General features: G+C 44.4%; 1 long non-coding RNA gene across 1 annotated transcript in view; it reads right to left on the reverse strand.

The window, feature by feature from the left end:
• Positions 1 to 295: 295 nt before the first annotated feature.
• The window catches only part of LOC137541849 (uncharacterized), a 273,868-nt gene continuing 254,569 nt past the window's right edge, over positions 296 to 19,594 (reverse strand). The window contains exon 3 of the long non-coding RNA XR_011025289.1: positions 296 to 559. This is a non-coding gene — a long non-coding RNA (uncharacterized lncRNA). The remainder of the gene's footprint in view (positions 560 to 19,594) is intronic.

A 19,594-nucleotide genomic window follows, 5' to 3' on the forward strand; every position in this document is an offset into this window, starting at 1 on the left:
CCCCTCCCCCAATATGCAGAGCCACAGGCAGCACACACTGCTAGCGGTGCCAAAATCTCTCTTTAGCAGTGTTGCAGCATCCCCTCTCTATAACTCTCTCCAGCAGCATCACATAATGGAAGATGCTGCTGCCATGGCCAGGGAATGGGGGGGCACAAGCATGCCCTTACAGCTCTGCATCCAGAGCCGACACCTCCAGAGCCTCTGCCTCGATCCAGCCGTGATCGGGGATCTGAAGTTGGACTATATCAATAGCAGGCAGGACTAGATTTGATAGCTTTTATTCGGTCATATTTATTGTAATAATGAAAAATAAAAAAAAGCTACAACTCACTGACTGGACTCCTAATCCTCTGATTTTGCCTAAACGTTTGTGCAGAACATAAGGCATGCTGGGAAGATTTCATCAGCGTAAGCTGCAGGCACCCCCAATCTCTGCGCTCAGGTAACTGTGCAGCACAAAAAAGTCACTTCCTCCGCGATATCATATTCTTTATTGGGCACGGTGAACACTTAACTAAGATGGCACCCTCGAGTCAGAACCATGTTTGGAGAAGGCCTAAATTAAACAGAGGGAAACTGATTAGGTAGGCGGCTGAACATACTCTGAAAAAATATGACTACCTAGTTAGCTATCAAAACTGAGTTTTAGATTAAAAACAAAAGCATAAGGAGAGTAAAATGAGATAAACAAGCAATACATGTTCTGCTCTGTTGGGTCCACAGATTATCCTCTGGCCAGGAACCCTTGCAGAGTATCTCTCCCGGCCAGGAACACCTGCAGCTCATCCCGCAGTTAAGGCTTCGCTCCCTTTCCTCTTGCAATATAGGAATTAAGCTTATACTGGATGCACAGCGGTATAGCCATTTGTGCAATGCAGGCAGGGGAATGATTATTAATGGCTATATCCAGGGTATCATCACATCTCCAGCAGAGATTTCTTATTTCATCAGCCACATATGTTATCCATAAAACATAATAACAACAAGATTAAGACAGATCTTTTATATATTTTATTGGAGAAGCTGCAGCCGCAGAGTGAATTGCACCGCCTGGAATAGAACAGTTCATTCTTGGACGTCTGTTAGTATGCTGCTGGCAGGCTTGTCCGAGGATTGATGGCCAGTGGTCAGCTCTGCCTGGAAGGTCCATGATGAAAAGGTATCCATAGAGGCAAGGTAATATAGTATATAGGTAAGCCATAGCATCTTTATATTGGTTGCCATGTAACGTGGAGCCAACACTGTCCATAACAAATGCGGCTAATCAGATTTCAGTTTAGAGTAGTTATACTGGATAACCAGAACTTTTCCAACAAAACTAGATTTGCAAACATTCCTCTAGTGGCGTACCTACGGGTGCACACATGCTCCAGTGCAAATTTTACACTGCCCCCAATCTAGCGCTATATGGTCGGTGGTGCAGATTTACATCACAGGACCATCCTGGGCCTCCATAACACCTGAGCAGTGCCACAGGCTGATTGCCTCCATGCCACGCCGCATTGAAGCAGTCATTTCTGCAAAAGGATTCCCGACCAAGTATTGAGTGCATAACTGAACATAATTTGAAGGTTGACTTTTTTTTGTTTTAAAAACACTTTTCTTTTATTGGTCAGATGAAATATGCTAATTTTTTGAGATAGGAATTCGGGGTTTTCGTGAGCTGTATGCCAAAATCATCAATATTAAACCAATAAAAGGCTTGAACTACTTCAGTTGTGTGTAATGAATCTAAAAATATATGAAAGTCTAATGTTTATCAGTACATTATAGAAAAAAATTAACTGTATCACAATATGCAAATTTTTTTAGAAGAACTGGTATATCAATGGAACATGACAGTAAACACCTACTTTGCTCTTTGTTTCATTTTCACTGCTCGGTCTTCTTGTTATCAGCTCTGATAAGAATCCCCGACTGAGCACTCAGTCTCACTTTGCCCGTAAGGATTATAGCGGAGTTAGTCTTCTGTAATGTCTTTTCAAGCCCAATCCTGCCCCCTTGTAACTCTGCTTTCCTGCTACGAAAATACATAGCAGGAAAGCAGAGCCACAAGGGGGCAGGCTTGGGCTTGAAAAGACATTACAGAAGACTGACTCCGCTATAATCAGTACGGGCAAAGTGAGACTGAGTGCTCAGTCGGGGATTCTTATCAGAGCTGATAACAAACAGACTGAGCAGTGAAGGATGAAACAGAGAGCAGGGTAGGTGTTTTCTCTAATGTTCCCACTGATCTATATGGTAAAATACATGAGGGTGCTTCACCTCTGGTTCACTTTAACTATTGCCAGTTGACTGTTGGGGTGAAAGTCTGAAGAACGAGAGCAGAAGAGGCCAATACTGGCGAATGGAGAGGAGAAGAGAAACAACGTGTTGGCGTATGAGGGAGTGGCGTCCGGCAAGGTGGGTGAATGCACTTATCAGCTGCTCATCATTTGGTGACCTGTTGACATCAGAGATGGATTAACCACTTCAGCACCACAGGGTTTTTTGCTTAAAAACCAGAGCAATTTTCACATTTCAGCGCTCCTCCCATTCATTCACCAATAACTTTATTGCTACTCATCAGATGTAAATGATCTATATCTAGTTTTTTTTGCCACAAATTATGCTTTGTGAGGGTGATATTTGCTTTTAGTAATTATGCTATTATCTGTGCATTTTAAAGGGAAAAATGAGAAAAAAAAAAGAAAAAAAAAATACGCTATTTCTCCATTTCCATGTACTATAGTTTTCAAATAAACAATGTTACCATAGGTAAAACCCACACATTGTATTTGCTAATTTGTCCTGGTTATCTCAACATTTAAATAATGTTCCTAGTACAATGTATGGCGATAATATATTAGTTTCTGGTTTGTGTTTTTTGTTTTCTCATTGTACTCTATCAGTAATTAAAAGCCCTTATCTTCATGATTAACAGTAATACACTCTCATGGCATACATATTTTAAAGGCTAAGTCCCTAGGGTAACTATGTATTCTCTTTTCAATGCTGTCACTTTTGGGTTCTTTTTACAAGTATTTATTTAGGGGTATAGAGTACATGTAAATAACAGTTTTATTGCTTTTCGTTCAGTTTTCCGGTAAAAAAAAATATCACATGACTTAGCCCTCAGTTGTCAAACAACACAAATTCTATTCTCTCACTTGTCACGGTTAAAATGATACCCTATATACATAATCAGATAGCTTATTGGGCATACAGCACACTGTTTACCACAAGTACGCCTATCTACTCCCCTGAGCTTCAGGTAAAGTTTTGTGGGGAGTAGATAAGCGTAGCAAGGGAGGTAAAGTGGTTAAGATGTAATGGGGCCCTAGGAAAGGTAGTAGATTTGGGGTGCCCTTGTGGTCCTTTTGGTAAGCTGAAGTGGAGAAGGGGTCAAAGAAGATGGCAGGTGGGCCACTTGACACCCACTAGGCCCCAGCCTGCCAGGTGGATGATCTTGCTCTGGTTGACATAAGTGCTGCAGCTTCTCCTCCAATTTCAGAACAATAATATAGCCCAGCAGCGACTTATTGGAGGATCCACCTTCAAATCCCACCCCCTCCTTTACCAATAAAACTGGCAACCAGAGGTGCAGGAGCGGGGAAGTATGAAGCCCGGTACACATGTACGAGGACTGCTGACAAAGATCTCTCATACAACAGTGCAGAGCCAAGGTAATCGGATGCTGAAGAGGTAGACAAAAAACTTGTCTTGGCATATGGGGAAGTACCATCCCCACTCGGCCTTTTTCAAATGATATTATTGGTCGCTGCGCCTTAAAAAATCGTCCCGTCTACTGGTAGTGGCACACCCCTTGGTAGGGTTATAGATGATTAAAAGCTGTATAGGAGGCGCCCCAGGATATTGTTGGTGTTCGTATCACACAGTAATAGTTTCTCGCCTACCTTGAGTAAGGAGACTTGTGTAGGTATATGGTTTAAAGATGAGTTTAATAGGACAGTAAGCACTTCAGACAACACGTTTCACGGCTTAAACCGCTTCCTCAGGTCAAATACAATGCTTTAAGAAAAAGCACTGCTTGTGCCAGGGACCTCTCACCTGCACTATCCAAGTTCTTACCTGACAAAGGAACAGCCCTATAAGAATGTAATACCACCTATATTTGTTGTTATATATTTTTTATATTTTATCACATAGGATTCTTAATTCTTGTATGTGTCGCTCAATCTAAGTGATCTGTTTTTATCTATTTTGTCACTGATGTTCTTTCTCCCCACGATACGTGGTTTTAAAACGTTACATATAGCTTTCTCTTTTAATTTTTAAAAATGTGCAGATTTTTTGCAACTGTTTATTTATGTTTCCTGAGCGCCTTGTTGTTGTTTTTCTCAAAACATTATATTTGACCTGAGGAAGCGGTTTAAGCCGTGAAACGCGTTGTCTGAAGTGCTTACAGTCCTATTAAACTCATCTTTAAACCATATACCTACACAAGTCTCCTTACTCAAGGTAGGCGAGAAACTATTACTGTGTGATACGAACACCAACAATATCCTGGGGCGCCTCCTATACAGCTTTTAATCATCTATAACCCTACCAAGGTAGGCGAGAAACTATTACTTTTTATGTGTGATACGAACACCAACGATATCCTGGGGCGCCTCCTATACAGCTTTTAATAGATCCAATGGTAGTACAGACTCATCACTAGTTACGCATTCTGGTGCTATGCAGCATGGACGAGGGCCGATAGAGAGGAGCATGATGAAGCACACAGATTGAGGGGGAGGAGTGGAGATGCTCTTGGCCAAGTCGATCTACTAGGCTGCTCACTGGCCGAGGCACCAAGGTTCTTCGGGAGCCGAGCTGCTGTACTTAACCACTTGGCATCCAGACCTTGTTTCCCACTTATGGACCAAAGCAGTTTAGCTATGTCCTTATTTAATCAGAAATAACTTTATCCCTACTTATGACACAGAAATGAAATATATGTTGTTTTTTTTCCAAGACAAACTAGGCTTTCATTGTATGGCATTTTTCCCTTGAACAATTTTGTTTTCTATGAATTTTAATGGGAAAACAAGGAACATTTTTTTAAAAAACACATTAGTTCTCAGTTTTACCATTTCCAGTTTAAAAACAGTGCTACTGTAGATTATAAACACACATATTGTTTGGCTATTCTTACCGCTTATCACAAAACTTAGATTATGTTCCTGTCACAATTTATGGTGAAGATATTCGATTCTGAAATAATACTACAGAGTGTATTTTTCACTATGAACTTAGAAAATAAAAGTTTTTTTTAAAGCAGTACGATTAGCCATACTATGCCAGGGGAAAAAAACACATATATAAGTAGATAAATACTTGATCTTTTTATATAACACATGTATTATACTGTCCACGTTTTGATTTCAGTGAATGTTATATAGTAAATTACGAGAATTCTGTTCCTGGTGGGGGCCATGTCTTTTGCCCACAGTTAAGGCTAACTCGTGATGTCATTTCTGCCCTTTACTTTTTTTCTTGTCTCCTCCAATCGCTGAGTCACCTCAGCCTTGCTTGTAAACACAAGTGAGTAGAGGATTAGGTTTCAGATAAGAAGCTGGCAGGGAAATAAAGGGAAGAGGAGGTAAAGATTATAGGTAAAAAGAACCCCCAGCATGCAATTCTTTGGCACCGACTACTAAACGGCCAGTGTTCCTTAAGTATGTGATAACTCCAAATCATAACAGCAGAAAATGTTTTGAAAGTTTTGAATGCAGGATTAGCATCTTCACTTAACACACTCAGACCAGTTGCTGTTGAAATTTGATTTTTATGGTGACGATACCGCTTTAATGGTAAAAGTCAATCTCATCAGCTCAGGAAACCTATATTCCCCTTCACCAATTAGTGCTGCATCAGATAGTGCCAGAAATGTGCACAGGAGCAAGCCCAACCCTGCACAGCACTGCTTCTGCTTCAAGACGTATATCTACTGACTCGTGGCTTAGATGAAGTCACAGAGGACGTAGATCTACTAGTGGTGGATAAAGTGGTTAAGCTAGATTCTCCAACCAGCGGCCTCACTCAGTCACTATGTGCACAAGCCGGCTTCACTGTACATAAACAACCTGCTCCAATTAAGGTGTGTAGATGATCTCCCCTTTCTGTGGATTCACCAGGGACTTTCCACCGAATCCACACATTCTGGGCGCTTTCTCCTTCCTACTTCATGGCAGCAGCAGGGTACATGCATATGTACCTGCCCATACATTCCAGTGGTCAATGAACTGGATTTTGCATGGCAAATGCATGTACACATGTATACCAGGCCTTGGCGTCCACTCCAATAGATTAAAACACTGATTCACCCTTAAGGGGAACCCGCACCAAGTAAAATTATTTAAAACAAACACATGATGTACTTGCAAGTGAATATTGCATTGCTGTCAAGTTCCTCTCAGAAGCTCTCCATTTTCTTTTAAAGAGCAACTGTCGCAAAAACCTTACAATTTAAACACATGCAAATAAGAAGTACATTTCTCCCAGAGTAAAATGAGCCATAAATTACTTTTCTCCCATGTTGCTGTCACTCACAGTAGGTAGTAGAATCTGACATTACCGACAGGTTTTGGGCTAGCCCATCTTCTCATAAGGGGCTTCTTAGGGTTTTCTTTATTTTTAAAAGCACTTTGTGAATGGCAGTTGCTCCGTCAACTGCCAAAATAGTGCGCAGCCAGCAGGGAGGCTGGCCAGCATCTTTATGTAAATCTTTTTCAGGGAATGTCTTTATAAACAATAAAAGCTAGCCCACTACCTGCCAGTAATGTCAGATTTCTACTACCACTGTAAGTGACAGCAGTGAAGCCTTGTGCACACAGTTTTAAATTTTAAGATTTTCACAGTTCCTCTTTAACAACGTTTCCTTCCAGTTCTGACTAGATCTAGTCGGAACTGGAAACCTTAGGGTCCTTTTCTACTACAGTATATCAGTTTCTGACAGATATAAGTAACAGGACAACTGATGAGCAAGGTAATGTCCATGTTTCCCTATGGCTCAAGCAGGGCTGTGGAGTCGGTCCAAAAATCCACCGACTCCGACTCCTCAGTTTAGGATTCCACCGACTCCGACTCCTCGACTCCGACTCCTCTAATTTGCATATTACAATTTTGTTGATTAAAAGTATGTAACATGAAATTCGTCTCTTAACTGCCAACGCTTAGGAATTTTACAAGACAACTGAAGTGAGAAGGATATGTAGACTACTATATTTATTCCCTTTAGACTAAAACTAGTCCTTGGTAAGAGTACTTGTAAAAGGTACGGACCGGAACAAAGAACATCTATCAGTCCCTAGGCAATGTAAGTGTGGGTACATGTAAGAATGATGTGCAGGTGCTCTGCAGGGGAATGAGGAGATTCTTCCTCTATTACACATTCTTCATGCACAATCTGAACCAGGTTTATGGGTGATAGACAACACCTCTGTGTTCAATGTGCACAACATTCTCAGTGGATTCCCTGCAGCTCTGTGGGGAGTGCATATGTAGAGTATAGTACTACTGTGTAACAAAGTAAACCTGAGACAGATGAAATTAAAGTTTTATACATACCTGGGGCTTCCTCCAGCCGCCTTCAGGATAATCAGTCCCTCGTTGTCCTCCTCCACCACCTGGATCTTCTGCTATGAGTCCAGGTACTTGAGCCAGTCGGGTGTAGTGCGCATGCACACACTCCGCCGCCAGGAGCATACTACACCTGCGCAGCACTATTGCGCAGGTGCAGAATGTTCCTGGCTGTGGGAGCGGCATGCGGCCGGACAGCGCTGACTGGCTGAATTACCAGGACTCATAGCAGAAGATCTGGGTGGTGGAGGACAGCGAGGCACTGATTAGCCTGAAGGGGGCTGGAGGAAGCCCCAGGTATGTATAAAACTTTACTTTTCATCCGTTTCAGGTACCCTTTAATTTGTAGTCACCAAACCAAATTTTAACAACATATCAAATTATTTGATTTCATCAGCAAAGGGAGTGCATACATTTGCATAAATCAGCATCAGTGCAGAATTATTTCCATCTCATTGACCATCTCTATTAGTGACACAGCTACACATCAGGCTTTATTCTTACAGCATAATGTTATTTAGTATATATAAGAGATTCCTGTGTACACATCATATATACAGTCACAATCAGATATGTATATCTGACCTTAAAAATACGGGGACTGCTTTATTGAAGCAGCACAAGTAACTAATTTTGATTGGTTTATTTCATTTTTGTGGACTAAGCACAGCTATTACTGTATATATACTGTATATATACATTATTTTTTAATGACTATTATCTGAGAAATAGAACATTTTATCATATTTTCTATTTTAATTACAGTTACAAATTCATTAGGAGTCTGAGTCGGAGTCGGTGCATTTTTTCCCAACTCCGACTCCAGGCACCCAAAATTGCCCGACTCCACGACTCCGACTCCACGACTCCGACTCCACAGCCCTGGGCTCAAGTGGACGATATTACAGGTTAATGGCGTGCTGACACGGAAGATGTTACGGGGGTCATGGCCATTTTTAAAATGGAGGAGGAGAATTCCATCGATCACAGAGGACATACAGTACACAGGAGAGGAGGAAGAGATTGATGAATAGACTACAAGGGAGGTAAGTATGAGGCGTTATATTTATTTCAACCTTTTTTTACTTGAGGTTTGCTTTAAAGAGACACTGAAGCGAAAAAAAAAATATGATGTAGTGAATTGGTTGTGTACTATGAATAATTACTAGAAGATTAGCAGCAAAGAAAATATTCTCATACTTTTATTTTCAGGTATATAGTGTTTTTTCTAACATTGCATCATTCTATAATATGTGCAATTACACAACACTCAGCATTCAAAATGAGTCTTTCAGAGCAGTCTGTGAAGTAATGACCTCTCCTCTAGCAGAGGAAAAGTAAACAGTCCACTTACAGTTGAGATAATACAAGTCAGATAACAGCCCTCTCCACGACTAACTTAGTCGGAGAGCTTAATGGCTTGTTTGCATAGAGATAACAACTGGAGTTTCTCAACTCTTCCTGTACTGGAAACAATTAGACTGATGTATCTGATCTTAATGTTTTATTTCTTAGCTGTGCTACACATACAAATCATAATATCATAGTTTTTTTTTCGCTTCAGTGTCTCTTTAAGGTATTAGAGGCAGAGCAACAGGTCACATTTTTTAAACACAATAAAGATGGCAGCCCCTATATCCCTTACACTACAGGTTCACTTTAACAATCTTTATCAATCACTGATGTACTCTCATCTCCAACTTACAACCCCCGTGGCGTATTGCCTTCCAGCAAACTATTATCTGCACCTAATTACATTCTTCATGACAAAATATTTCCACAATCATTAATAATTGGATTGTGTCCTCAAACAGCCATCCAAGTGTATTAGCTAGAGTCCTATAAAGGATTATTCCAGCTCTAGTCATTAGATGCACCTGGCTCGCTGAGACCTACAGCAGAATGGTCCCATGGCCGGCCAGGAAACCGGAGATCTGAGGAACACGTGTTGTCATTTCTGGCACACACACCTCCAGAGCATCATTCACATGCTTATGAATGTTAGCGATCAGTCAAGTTCCAGCTCAGGAGAATAACATTATAATTATGAATAATAACTTCCGCCAGAATGCAGGGCTACACTTTGTTGCTGCTCAGTAGTGTTGGGCGAACAGTGTTCGCCACTGTTCGGGTTCTGCAGAACATCACCCTGTTCGGGTGATGTTCGAGTTCGGCCGAACACCTGATGGTGTTCGGCCTTTTAAGTACGGGTTCGCCCCGAACTACTGAATGGCCGCCGAACAGGGCCGAACAGGGCCCCTGTTCGACCGAACAGGGCCCTGTTCGCCCGAACATGCCGCAATACAGCCCCCCTATGGGGTCACAGGCATAAGGGGGGAGCATGCCCCGATCGCGGGGGGGTCGGAAATTCCCCCCACCCCCTCCGCTAGCGCTCCCCCCTCTGCCCGCTTCCCCATAAAAAAAGTTTAAGGCAAGTTAAATAGTACTTGGTGGCTGGCCTGGCACTGGCAGTGGAGTGAGGAGGAGGAGTCCGAGTAGCAGAGTGACGCGTTGAGGCCGGGCAGCGGGCGGTTCAGCGGTAGTACCCTTGTGGTACTTCCGCCCTTTCTCTGACCTCACGTCCTCTGCATATGAGGGTACGCGTCACGCGTACCCTCGTATGCGTCATCACGTAGAGGACGTGAGGTCAGAGAAAGGGCAGAAGTACCACAAGGGTACTACCGCTGAACCGCCCGCTGCCCGGCCTCAACGCGTCACTCTGCTACTCGGACTCCTCCTCCTCCTCACTCCACTGCCAGTGCCAGGCCAGCCACCAGGTACTATTTAACTTGCCTTAAACTTTTTTTATGGGGAAGCGGGCAGAGGGGGGAGCGCTAGCGGAGGGGGGGGGGGAATTTCCGACCCCCCCCCCCCCCCCCCGCGATCGGGGCATGCTCCCCCCTTATGCCTGCGACCCCATAGGGCCCCCAAAATGGGCATGTTCGGGGGTCCCATTGACTTCCATTGAGTTCGGCGTTCGGGCCGAACATGCCGAACATCTGGCTCATGTTCGGCCTGTTCGGCCCGAACCCGAACATCCAGGTGTTCGCCCAACACTACTGCTCAGATCAGCAGCCTTTATGTGACTGTCCAACCATTCTGCAGCTATCAGAGACTAGGCCTGAACGATTTTAGGAAAACATTTAATTGAGGGATTTCTGTCTGAAATCGTGATTTCAATCCACAATTTCCATCAAATCAATCATTGTTCCCCTCCTCTGTATGCCTCTGTCCCCTTCTCTCTTTGTGGACCTTCTGTGTCTGTCTTTGTGACCCATTTGTCTGTGTCCCCTCGCTCTGTGCCCCCTCTGGGTCTCTTTCTTGCCCCCTTTGTGTCCCTTTTGTTTCTCTGTGCCTGCTCTGTCTCTCTCTCTGTGCCTGCCCTGTGCCTCTTGTGTGTCTGTGCCCCTTCTGGGTTTCTCTCTGTGCCCCAAAGCTGCGGCAGTTCTTGACATACCTTCCAGCAAGAGTCCAGCGATGGCCATCTATCCACTTCGCCTCCTGCAGGCTCTCATGCACGGCATACTTCCTGTATGTCATGTGACATACAGGAACCAGGAAGTATGCTGTGCCCAAGAACCGGCAGATTGCGAGAGAGGACGGACAGCATTGGGCTCATGAGGAAGGTATGTCCAACACTGCCGATGCTGCGGGCCACACATCCCTGGACTTGGGGTAAGTTTGAAGCCGGTTCTTCAAACTTCCTCCATGTGGAAATGAAGTCATCAAGATACTCGCCACTTTCACAATTTCGAAATTGTGATCTTGGTAATAAGGATTTTGGTTTAAATTCGATTTATCTTTTAGGCCTAGTCAGAGCCCCCTTTCCCTTTGAAAACCGCATCCTTTCTCCTGTACATTTGTTATGGTTTTCTGTGTGCTTTGGCTCAAGATAGATAGAAGTTACTTTTTTTTTTTTTTTTTTTTTTTTTTCTTATCTCACATCTGTACTCTATTCCTCTTTTTTTTACTTTCATTTTTATTGATTTTTTTCAAAGTGGCAATACAAAAAATAGGAAACTCACAGCTTAGAAGCAACTGTAGACAGTAATTGATGGTGCAATATAATCAAAACAGACACACCCGCTCTGCGTGAAGTATAGTGATGCAGTACATACCAAAGAGGCAGTTTATAGCTGATAGATAAAGCACGAGCTTTCGAGACATGAAGGCCAAAAGATCCCCCAAACCCAAGAACCTAAACAACAGATGGGGCACCCAAAGGAAATTGCTTAATCCAATCAGCCCAAACAGGGACGGATCTAGACCAAGTTGCCCCAAGTTGCGCCTGGGGCAAGGTCAGGTTTTGGCGCCTAAACTGCCATTCCCCATCCAAATTTTGCCGCCTTTTTAAGAATTCAACAAACTGCGCCTGGAGCAAGAGACCCGCTTGCCCCCCCCTAGATCCGTCCCTGAGCCCAAATTTTGTTGAAGCGTGGTATGTTAGATTTAGGGCATAAGGAATCTTCCCCATGTGGTAGACCCACCACATTCCATCCAGCAGGACAAGGTGAGGGGGCAGTGGGCCCTTCCAGTGCTTAGCGATTATGCACCTGGCATTAGCACAAAATAGAGCAGCCAGGATATTGTGGGATTTAAAGAGTTGAGAGATCTTCTGGCCGAACAAAGCAATATAAGTATCTGGGTCATCTGTACTCTAACACTACTATTCTTCCCCACTTTTAACACCTAGCAGTAACCTCACACTGCGAGGTCCCACTCGGGAGGAAGGAAGAACAGTTCATTTGTGCCTGTAAGGAATAGCGGAGATGCCGCCGCTGAGTCAAGCAGCATGGCGGTCATCTCCGCGTGTCAGCCTGCGGCCTCTGCCGCGCGGTTACATGGTCAGGTTGTGCCTGGTCCTTCCATTGCTCACAGGTTAAGAGCTACGCACGCGAGCAGAGCGACGGGACCTTTATGCAGCTAAGAGGAGTCAGATGATCATGCGGTCAGCTGACTCCAGCTAGCATCCGGATTGGCTGAGTGACTGGGGCGGCGCTGTGGAGCATGTTGAGTATATATAGAGCAGGTCTGTCAGTAGCTCCGCGTCTGCTGTTGCAAATGCTATAGTGTGTTAGCGCTCAGACCCCAGTCAGATCCCAAAGTGTGCTAGAACCGGCCGGAGCCGGGGACCCACACTTAGAAAGATTCTGTTGATAGCTTTAAAGTACTAGTGCATTGTTTATTTGTTATGACCTTTTGCTTGCTCTGACTATTCTTCCGTTTTGTCGATTCTGTACCTCAGCCTATCTGATTCACGTTGCCGACCCTGCCTGTCCCTGACGTTGAATCAGTCTTCTGCTCCTGTACTTAGAGATGAGCGTAATGACCTAATTACGATTTCGCGAAATTTCGCGTAATTAGTGTAATTACGATTATGGCCGTAAGTACATAATCGTAATGAAGAAGGATTTCGCGAAATTTCGCGTAAGCGTAATTTTCGCGGAATTTTCGCATTACAATGGGTATTTGTTCATGCCGTAATTTCGCATTAAACGCTACCGTAATTTCGCGTTAATCCGTAACGCTCCGTATAATATAAAAAAGCCGCCGACTTTAAGGGTTAATAGCAAAGCCCCCTTAAATGCTAAGAGCCTCAAATTTGGAGAATATATTAAGGAGATCAGGAGGAATAAGAGGAAAAATGTTTTTTTCAAAAAGACCTTATAGTTTTTGAGAAAATCGATGTTAAAGTTTCAAAGTAAAAATGTATACATTTAAAAACCCGCCGACTTTAACGGTTAATAGCAAAGCCTGCTTAAAGTTTAGGAACACCAAATTCCTAGGGTATATTAAGGGGATCAGTGGGAATAAGAGGAAATTTTTTTTTTTCAAAACGACCTTATAGTTTTTGAGAAAATCGATTTTTAAGTTTCAAGGGCAAAAATGTCTTTTAAATGCGGAAAATGTCAGTTTTTTTTGCACAGGTAACAATAGTGTATTATTTTCATAGATTCCCCCAAGTGGGAAGAGTTTTACTTACTTCGTTCTGAGTGTGGGAAATATTAAAAAAAAAACGACGTGGGGTCCCCCCTCCCAGACCTCTTTAACCCCTTGTCCCCCATGCAGGCTGGGATAGCCAGAATGCGGAGCACCGGCCGCGTGGGGCTCCGCACCCTGACTGTACCAGCCCGCATGGTCCATGGATTGGGGGGTCTCGGAAGGGGAGGGGCAGCCAAGCTTTCCCCTCCCCCTCCGAGCCCTTGTCCAATCCAAGGACAAGGGGCTCTTCTCCACCTCCGATGGGCGGTGGAGGTGGAGGCCGCGATTTCCTGGGTGGGGGGTTCATGGTGGAATCTGGGAGTCCCCTTTAAAAAGGGGTCCCCCAGATGCCCACCCCCCCCTCCCAGGAGAAATGAGTATAGAGGTACTTGTACCCCTTACCCATTTCCTTTAAGAGTTAAAAGTAAATAAACACACAAACACATAGAAAAAGTATTTTAATTGAACAAAAAACATAACCACGAAAAAAGATCTTTAACCTCCCCAGCGTTATGGACAGAAATGTCCGTTCAAAAAAACATGCTGTGAACAGTATAAACATGCATACACATCAATACTCCACTGCACTGTATACTAGACCCTTGCTTGACACATTTTGGCAAGTTACAGGGAAAAAAAAGTTTTAAAAATAAATTCTATCACTGTTTGCACAGAAATCCTGGGGAAATTGAACGCTGGGGAGGTTAATATTCTTAATTAACCATTAATACTTACCTGTCCCTTTAAATAAATGATCCCACGCAATATCCTCGGATATGTTCTATCAGTTACAATGTAACAAAGTTATTACAATGTAACAACTTTGTTACATTGTAACTACGCCGCACCCGACGTCACTCGCCGCTCACCCGCCGCACGGACCCGACAGAGCTCTGAGCTATATAGCTCAGAGCTCTCTAAGCATCTTTGTATTTGGGCTCCAAGGAGCCCCATTGGTCCTTAGCAGACCAATGGGGTTCCTTCTGATTTGAAGGAACCCATTGGTCTGCTAAGGACCAATGGGGCTCCTTGGAGCCAAAATACAAAGATGCTTCTCAGAGCTCTGAGCTATATAGCTCAGAGCTCTGTCGGGTCCGGACTCCGTGCAGGACGCTAAGTCCCCGCCGGCTCCGCTGCCCTCCCCGTCTCTCCCACATGTCACCCACATGTGGGTGACATGTGGGTGACAGATGTGGGCGGGGTGGACGGCGGGAGCCGGCGGGGACTTAGCGTCCTGCAAGGACGCGTAAGTGTATGCGGCGGCTGAGCGGCGAGTGACGTCGGGCGTAGTTACAATGTAGTTACAATGTAACAAAGTTGTTACATTGTAATAACTTTGTTACATTGTAACTGATAGAACATGTCCGAGGATATTGCGTGGGATCATTTATTTAAAGGGACAGGTAAGTATTAATGGTTAATTAAGAATATTAAAGGACTTTTTTTCGTGGTTATGTTTTTTGTTCAATTAAAATACTTTTTTCTATGTGTTTGTGTGTTTATTTACTTTTAACTCTTAAAGGAAATGGGTAAGGGGTACAAGTACCTCTATACTCATTTCTCCTGGGAGGGGGGGTGGGCATCTGGGGGACCCCTTTTTAAAGGGGACTCCCAGATTCCACCATGAACCCCCCACCCAGGAAATCGCGGCCTCCACCTCCACCGCCCATCGGAGGTGGAGAAGAGCCCCTTGTCCTTGGATTGGACAAGGGCTCGGAGGGGGAGGGGAAAGCTTGGCTGCCCCTCCCCTTCCGAGACCCCCCAATCCATGGACCATGCGGGCTGGTACAGTCAGGGTGCGGAGCCCCACGCGGCCGGTGCTCCGCATTCTGGCTATCCCAGCCTGCATGGGGGACAAGGGGTTAAAGAGGTCTGGGAGGGGGGACCCCACGTCGTTTTTTTTTTTATATTTCCCACACTCAGAACGAAGTAAGTAAAACTCTTCCCACTTGGGGGAATCTATGAAAATAATACACTATTGTTACCTGTGCAAAAAAAAACTGACATTTTCCGCATTTAAAAGACATTTTTGCCCCTTGAAACTTAAAAATCGATTTTCTCAAAAACTATAAGGTCTTTTTGAAAAAAAAATTTTTCCTCTTATTCCCACTGATCCCGTTAATATACCCTAGGAATTTGGTGTTCCTAAACTTTAAGCAGGCTTTGCTATTAACCGTTAAAGTCGGCGGGTTTTTAAATGTATACATTTTTACTTTGAAACTTTAACATCGATTTTCTCAAAAACTATAAGGTCTTTTTGAAAAAAAAATGTTTCCTCTTATTCCTCCTGATCTCCTTAATATATTCTCCAAATTTGAGGCTCTTAGCATTTAAGGGGGCTTTGCTATTAACCCTTAAAGTCGGCGGCTTTTTTATATTATACGGAGCGTTACGGTTTAATGCGAAATTACGGTAGCGTTTAATGCGAAATTACGGCATGAACGAAACGCGAAATTTTGCGTTGAAAATTACGCTTACGGTATTTTCAATTACGATTTTAATGGCAATTTCGCTACGCTAATTTCGCATGCGTAATTATAGTAATGCGAAATTACGAAAATTTCGGCTCAACTCTACCTGTACTGTATCTGTCCGCTCGTTGCTAGCTCGGCCTGTCTGACCTTGCTACCCGCATCAGTGGGCTCTGCTACTGATGAGGGAATCTAGTTTTCTACACCAACCTCTCAGGTGTAGAATACTGCTGCTTAGTCTGTGATACCCGCCCTTCAGGTATCCACAGGCTGCAGTACTGTCTGTGTCACTTGCTCCTAGGCTGCAGTACTGTCTGTGTCCCTTGCTCCTAGGTTGCAGTACTGTCGGTATCAACTGCGCCTAGGCTGCAGTACTGTCTGTGTCACTTGCTCCTAGGCTGCAATACAGTCTGTTCCACTTGTTCCTCAGGGATCCTTAGTCCAGCATTACTGGATTATCTCTCCTTGTACTGTGCACCAAACACTACCCGGTTGCAGTACAGTCTGAATCACTTGCTCCACAGGTGATCAGGTGTACAGCACTATTGTATTCCTTCTCTTTGTTGTGGTACATATATACCCCTTGGCTGCAGCACAGTCTGTCTCATCCGCATATAAGGTGAGCACTGGCTGCAGCACACTCGGGGGGCCACCCGCTCCTCGGGTGAACTCTCTCATCCGTATTACTGTTACACCAAACACTATCTCCCATTGCTTGTCCAGTGTCAGGCTATACTAGTATTATTGGTGATTCTGAAGATCACTATATAATCAGGTATAGCATCTGTATTATTGGTGATACTGCAGATCACCAATAATCAGAGATCTCTGTGTGCTGACACCAATTGTTACAGTGCCCTTTTTATCCAACCCTCCTGTCTATTGGTTGAAAGAGCGTTAAGGCAAGTTGGACAAACAGTGACGAACTCTTCACCAACAGACAGTACCTGCAGCTACTTCCAGGTAGGTGAGGTCTTTAAGTAATGAGAAGGTGCTTAACTGTCCCTCAGAAGGGCTCACAATCTAATCCCTATCTACCATAGTCATATCTATGTATGTATCTTAGCCTAGGGCTTATTTTTATGTATAGCATAGTGAATATATAGTACTGTAGCCCAATTTAGGGGAAGCCAATTAAGCTTAATGTATAGTTTTTGGGATGTGGGAGGAAACTGGAGTGCTTAGAGGACACCCACACAGACACAGGGAGAACATACAAACTCCTTGCAGATAGTGCCCTGACTGGAATCCAAACTGGGAATCCAGTGCTTCAAGACAAGAGTGCTAAGTAACCACTACACCACCGTAATGTCATTTCCAGAATTTTCCAGGGAGACAAGATGGTTACCGATGTTTTTTGGGGTAGATGCATGAACTCCTGCCCAATTATTTTCCAGTTGTTTTTGTATAAAATAGCGTATCCTATTCTCTTATAGTTGACCCTTAAGTAGTCTGTTTCTTGATAACTTGTTGTTGCAACAATTTTTCTGAAACTAGTTAGAAGATGAACATCTGTAGAAATGAGCTCCAGAATTACATTAATTAATGCTGTTTGCACATAAAGATTGTGCTCCATCACTGGCTTACTGTTCACTGTTTACCTGTTCCTTTATCACTTGCTTGCTGTCGCTGATGAGCTCTGTGATCTGACATATTGCATATACTCAGTAAACACTGTGGGTTGTTTATTATTCCAAAGCTTTGCTCAAAAGTGGAAAGACAATATGAAAAACACAAGTATAATGTTGATGTTGAAGTGAATTGTTAGCACAGCCCATGCTGCATGCTTGTGTCTATGGGGGGTAGTATGACACCGGTGACCTGTTGGAGGCTTGTGTATATGGAGGTGTTATGGTTCTAAGGAAACTGCCCCCACTACTGCTGCTACCATGTGTCTGCCAGCTTCATTTTGATTGGACAATCTTGTTCTGTTTGACTACAAAAGACCACAAAAGTCAATACAGAATAAACATGTTGCAGCCATATCTGAAAATTAGCAGGAACAAACTTATTTAAATATAAACAGGATGCCCTTTTGTTACCTAGGAGTCTGCCTCTTCCGCATTGCCTATCCCTATGTAACAGCAGATCCCCCTGCTCATCCCCCCACTCTGGTTCGCAGGCTGCACTGGCATATCTAGAGTGGTGCAGGCATAGCTTGTGCCATGGGCACTACAGCGCCATCTCCCTGGAGCCTAATGACGGAGAACGGAGCTGTCCGGGAGGACGGCGAGGGAGCTCATGGCCTACAGATTGCTGGAGGAAGGCCCAGGTAAGTATAAATGCTTGTACACTTTAACCCCCTCCCAACCACCTTACGCCGATAAGCGTCAGGAAGTTGGCCGCCCCAAGACCGTCTAACGCCGAAAGCCGTCAAGAGCGGTGAGCGGAAATTGGTGGGGATCACACGCACCGATGCGCGGAGCTCTGTCATCAGTCTCCCAGCAGTGATCGCAGCTAGTAGACTGTTAGACAGCGAAACCGTCGGCTATTTACATTGTATAGTGCTGCGATCTACTGCAGCGCTGTACAGAGGACAGCCGTGTCACTGGGCTGTCCCCTGGAGAGGCTCCAATCGCGATCCCCCTCTCATAGGCTGATGCCTATGAGAGAGGATCGTCCTGATTGGCTATCGGGGGACATAAAAATAGAGAATTTTATTTTTAAAAATTAAATAAATTAATAAAAAAATTTAAAATAAACATGGCACCAACAATCAGAGCCCACCAACAGAATGCTCTGTTGGTGGGCAGAAAAGAGGGGGGGGGGGGATCGCTTGCATGCTAAGTTATATGGCTCTGCAGCAAGCTATTAAAGCGGCAGGGCACTATATCGTAAAAAATAGCCGGATCTCCGGGGGGGGGGGGGGGGGGGGGGGGGGGGGAGGGGGGGGGTGTAAGCCTGCGGTCCTGAGCTGGTTAAGCAATGTCATCCGGTATTTGGTTTTGAATCTGTTTCTCTTCAATAAAATCCTTATTAACCTCCCTGGCGGTAAGCCCGAGCTGAGCTCGGGCTATGCCGCACAGGGAGATATCTCAGCCCCTGGTGGGGCGATTTTCACAATGTAAAGTGCTGTGCGGCGATCGCCCGCACGCAGCGGCAGAAGAGGGCCCCCCCCCCCCCCGCCAGAGCCCTGCACTGCCCGGACCAATGAGTTCCGGGCAGCGCTATGGGCTGGATTGAGTGCGCCTGACGTCAGGACGTCGGCTGACGTCCATGACGTCATGCCGATCGTCGCCATGGCGACAGGAGAAGCCAAACAGGGGAACGCGTTATATACGCGTTCCCCTGTTTGCTATTGTTGCCGGCGGCGATCGGACTAGAGGGCCACATGCGCCCTCTAGTGGTGTTTCATGTAGCTACAACTCTGGTAGCTTTACATGAAACAAGAAAATAAAATAAAAAGTTTTTTTCACTATTTGAAAAAAAAAATTAACCGCCAGGGAGGTTAAAGTATTAGCTGTTAGTGTAGTGTAGTTGTAGCCTATGTTTGCCAAAATGATAGCCGATCAACTACATAATAGCCAACCAGCTAACTAGTTTCTGGCAAATCGTGCGCCCAACTCATCGCT

Source organism: Hyperolius riggenbachi, chromosome 12 (assembly GCF_040937935.1).
Source record: "Hyperolius riggenbachi isolate aHypRig1 chromosome 12, aHypRig1.pri, whole genome shotgun sequence".
Lineage (NCBI taxonomy): Eukaryota > Metazoa > Chordata > Amphibia > Anura > Hyperoliidae > Hyperolius > Hyperolius riggenbachi.